Source organism: Amphiura filiformis, chromosome 20, assembly GCF_039555335.1.
Source record: "Amphiura filiformis chromosome 20, Afil_fr2py, whole genome shotgun sequence".
Lineage (NCBI taxonomy): Eukaryota > Metazoa > Echinodermata > Ophiuroidea > Amphilepidida > Amphiuridae > Amphiura > Amphiura filiformis.
The window spans coordinates 3,111,048-3,115,881 of NC_092647.1; the positions used below are offsets into that span (position 1 = coordinate 3,111,048).

Consider the following 4,834-nt stretch of genomic DNA (forward strand, 5'->3'; position numbering starts at 1 on the left):
TTGTAACAATAAAGCCCTTTTTTAGCCGGATAATGGGCGAAAATAGTGTAAAATACCATTTTTTTCGCGCTACGCGCGCACATCATCCCAATAAGGCCCTTTTCGGGAAGCTCGAAGACATACAGTCTCTATGTATTGTATGATGCAACTGTAATTTTTTTTTTTTGTTTTCCCAAAATTTTATTTTGCCCCCCCTGACCAAGAAAGCTGGCTACGCCCCTGGTTACATGTACTGCTTATACTAAAACAGTATCTTTGCTGGTGCTGCTGCTGGTGCTGCTGCTGGTGCTGCTGCTGATGATGATGCTGCTGGTGCTGCTGATGATGATGCTGCTGCTGCTGCTGCTGCTGATGATGATGATGATGATGATGATGATGATGATGACGATGATGATGATGCTGCTGGTGGTGCTGCTGTTGTTGATGCTACTGCTGCTGCTGCTGCTGCTGCTGCTGCTGCTGCTGCTGCTGATGATGATGATGATGATGATGATGATGATGATGATGATGATGACGATAATGACGACGATGACAATGACAATGACGATGATAATAATAACAATGGTGATGAACAACACGATTTTCAAAACGTCCAATACATTTTCAACTGGAAATGAAATCTTTAAAAAAAAAAACACTGGTCAATTATAAAGTCCATTGCCAAGAAAAAGCATGCTGACCGTTTTAAAGTCCGTGTTACAAATTATACCCTTGCATGCACTGGTCGATAAAATGCACAGTTGACATACGAAAGCGACCAGTGTGTGCACACTGATGCGACATCATAAGACGGGCGAATCACTACGATTGGAGTTGGACTTACATACATCGACTCCCACAATCATGTTTAGTCGAAAAAATGTCTGACATTTTTTCGACTAACAGTCACAAAGGTGAATGAAAATGCAAGCAAAATTTGACAGACCCAAATGAGGATGATATTAACAAAGCAATCGAGCACACATTAATATTGTTGGGTTGTGGGTTGGGTAGACCTTTATTACGCAAAAAATAGCGTTCGGATCACCTATATTCATGATCATTTGAGCTTTGGAATATCCAAATCAAAGAGGTAGGGGTAGTGAGTTTTTTTCCCTCAAATTAGAGGAGGACGGCTGAAGTGATAAGGGGAAGACTGATCATGTCGAAGACATGCCGAGATGGGGACAAATTAACCAGCCATTTAACAGCCTCTACCATGTCTACCATTCATTGCCATTCGGCATAATTTTTAAAGGAATACTCCGGCAATCACAACATTATGCCTTATATGTTAGAAAAACAATTATCAAGCATGACTCACACGGTTTTATTTAAAACAAACTCATATTGACCATTAAAACGAATACAAACATCCGGCTCTCAACACGCGATATTCAAAATTCCCTCGCCGAAATTGCCTGTGGCAATGACGTCATAGTTATCTGTGCTCAATTGTCGTCAGTCTTCATTGTGTTACTGGGACGTCATTGCCACAGACAATTTCGGTGCCCGGGAAATTTGAATATCGCGTGGTGAGAGACGGCTGTTTTTATTCGTTTTTAAGGTCTATATGAGTGTTTTAAATAAAACCATGTGATTCGTGCTTGATAATTGTTTTCCTAACATATATAACTTATAAGGCATAATGTTGTGATTGCCGGAGTGTTCCTTAAGCCAGTCGAAACCTGATGTTTAATGTGATTGGACAAGAATAGGTCGTCTTAAGGTATCTAGCTCATGTGAATACGCCTTGTGTTTAAGCTGGCTCTCGCTACTAAACAAATTGACTCAATACCGCCTGCCACAACAGTTATCAGTTACCATGGAAACGAAGATTTTTCCTTTTTAGTTTTTACACAGACACCAATCCTGGTGACATGTTTAATTTACAGATTTGTACGCTTTTGTACTTTGGAATTAAAGCCATGATGTACGATCTTATAATATGAAATTGGTTAATTTTTTTCAAATCTGACTTTTTTGCATATTTGTAATGTTTACACATGTCCCAACTTGCACCTAAATGGATTCGGCCAAATGTGTTGTCTTTGTAGGTCAACAGAGCAAAGTTCAACATATTATCATAATTAAAAAATTATGATAATATGTCCTCCCATAGAACTGCATGCGTGTTAAATGGCCAAAATGGGGTTACTTTCACTTTACCTTGTTATTTCAAATTTTAAATAAATAAATAAATAAATAAATAAATAAATAAATAAATAAATAAATAAATAAATAAAAATAAACACAAATAAATAAACAAACATCGTCCTAATGGTCCGCAGATTATGTAAAGGATTTTACTTCACGCACATACAGCGGTCCCGTGGTGTAATGGTTAGCACTTTGGACTTTGAATCCAGCGATCCGAGTTCAAGTCTCGGCGGGACCTTGTATTTATTCTGTTTTTATTTTGTTGTTGTTTTTTCAATTAGATGATTAGATAATTAAATAAATAAACAATAAGTAAATAAGTATATAAATAATTTTAAAATAAATAAACAAATAAATAAATAAATAAATAAATAAATAAATAAATAAATAAATAAATAAATAAATAAATAAATAAATAAATAAATAAATAAATAAATATAAACAAAAATAAATAAATAAACATCGTCCTAATGGTCCGCAGATTATGTAAAGGATTTTACTTCTAGCACATACAGCGGTCCCGTGGTGTAATGGTTAGCACTTTGGACTTTGAATCCAGCGATCCGAGTTCAAGTCTCGGCGGGACCTTGTATATTTTCTGTTTTTATTTTGTTGTTGTTTTATTTAATAAATAAACAATAAGTAAATAAGTATATAAATAATTTATAAATAAATAAATAAATAAATAAATAAATAAATAAATAAATAAATAAATAAATAAATAAATAAATAAATAAATAAATAAATAAATAAATAAATTTAATAAATAAATAAATAAAAATAAACAAAAATAAATAAACAAACATCGTCCTAATGGTCCGCAGATTATGTAAAGGATTTTACTTCACGCACACATAGCGGTCCCGTGGTGTAATGGTTAGCACTTTGGACTTTGAATCCAGCGATCCGAGTTCAAGTCTCGGCGGGACCTTGTATTTTTTCTGTTTTTATTTTGTTGTTGTTTTTCAATTAGACAGGGGAGACAAAGATTTTTTGACAAGGAGCATACACTTTTGGCAGGGTGCAATCGATTTTTGGCACAAATATTTTTTATTCACTCCTTATTATGGGCCCTTAGGACCCCGGGCCTCGGGGTAACTAACGCACCCGGATACCCCCCCATCGGCGACACTGTGCGTTTCGATATTAGGTACTCCCTTAAAAAGGTATAACACGTTCAAATTAGACTGTCCCACAGTCTCGGTTCCATCACTGGGTAAATAATTAGAGCTAAAACCACATTTTCCTTCACTCAAAATATTAATACCAACACACCACTAAGCCCTAACTACCAGCAACAAAGTTATAGTGCTCCTGGAGCACTGTGTGTTGACGAAAACTCAATCAATCTATATACCAACTTGTTTATTTTTTTTTATAATAGCTCTCCTATCTGGTTTATTTAATGTTATATAATCTACATTATATTTATGGGCAGTGGTGGCACCAGGATTTTTTTGGTGGGGGGGTAAAGTGGATTTCAGGGGGGCAAAATCGACCAATTTTGCGTAAAATTGTCGCAAAAAGTGGAAATTAAATTTTTTGGTTTTTTTTGTTCAAAGGCGGGGGGGGGGTGCCGGGGCCAAATATGCTTTTATGTGTTGTCATCATCAAGCAAGCCCTCAAATTTCACACCCTAAACACTGACCTGGAGCTGGTGAAAATACCAACCCTAATCACTGAACAGCTTGTGAAATGGGGACCCTTTTCACTGACCAGATTATTTGGGCACCCTTTTCACTGACCTACCATAAAAAGGTACCCGGTACCCTTTCCACTGATTTACTAAGAAAAAGAAGTTTAAACAGCCACTTCCATGGATTAATTGCACTATGTTGTATGTATACTGCGCCAATAAAGTATCCTTACACTTGGAAAAATAATCACAATTTCAAAACTGAACAATATTGGGGTAAATTTGTTTTTAATAGATGCACTATCTAAACCTGCACATTATGACACCACATTGAATCCAATGCGACCTCAAGAAGTAAAGTTACAAGCAATTGAATAGACGAAGGTCCAGTTTTAAAAGTGACAAACTGGGCGCAAAAAGATTCCAACAAGCGCAACAAAGAGACAACACAGTTTCTTCAATGAAGCGTTATTTAAAGCAGTTTTATTTCATTTTTACTTCTCTGTACTTTTCATAACTTTCATTTTATTTGTCAGTTCTTTTGTTTTAGTTTGGCTTTTGTTCCTTTAAAAAAAATTAAAGTCAAACGCATAAATTAGCCATTCACCACTCTCAAACCAGATTTGTGATCTGTGGGGTTTTGAATAGGCTAGTTTGTCACTTTTGTGGGGCAAATGCCTCCCTTGCCCCCCCCCCCCATCCGTAACGCCACCACTGTTTGTGGGCACCGTGAACAGGGGGATTGGGCAAGCGTGTGTTTTTGTTTGTTTGTTTGTTTGTTTTTTGTATGGAAGTTCGGACCATTTCATGAGTTTGCGAATTCACCACACCGGGGTACACGTAGGCCTAATTAACTTTGCACCGTCTTATAAAATCAAGTTTTTTGGTCAAAAGAGGTCAAAAGTTTGGGGAGAAGGTCCACTTTCCACAAAATCGATCCCTCCTTGGAACAAAGGTCCACTTTTTCAAAAATCCGCACCCCCCCCCCCCCCAGAGCATGATCAGAGGCATGTTGGGGGCACTTTCAAGGTAGCATTTGACAAAAGATCCTAAAAATTG

At 36.7% G+C, this 4,834-nt stretch overlaps 3 non-coding genes across 3 annotated transcripts; all 3 read left to right on the forward strand.

The window, feature by feature from the left end:
• The first annotated feature begins 2,305 nt into the window (after positions 1–2,305).
• On the forward strand, positions 2,306–2,377 carry Trnaq-uug (transfer RNA glutamine (anticodon UUG)). Its single transcript has one exon. It is a non-coding gene; the product is annotated as a tRNA-Gln (tRNA).
• A 278-nt stretch (positions 2,378–2,655) lies between these two features.
• On the forward strand, positions 2,656–2,727 carry Trnaq-uug (transfer RNA glutamine (anticodon UUG)). The gene has a single exon. It is a non-coding gene; the product is annotated as a tRNA-Gln (tRNA).
• Positions 2,728–2,998: 271 nt separating this feature from the next.
• On the forward strand, positions 2,999–3,070 carry Trnaq-uug (transfer RNA glutamine (anticodon UUG)). Its single transcript has one exon. It is a non-coding gene; the product is annotated as a tRNA-Gln (tRNA).
• Positions 3,071–4,834: the final 1,764 nt, after the last annotated feature.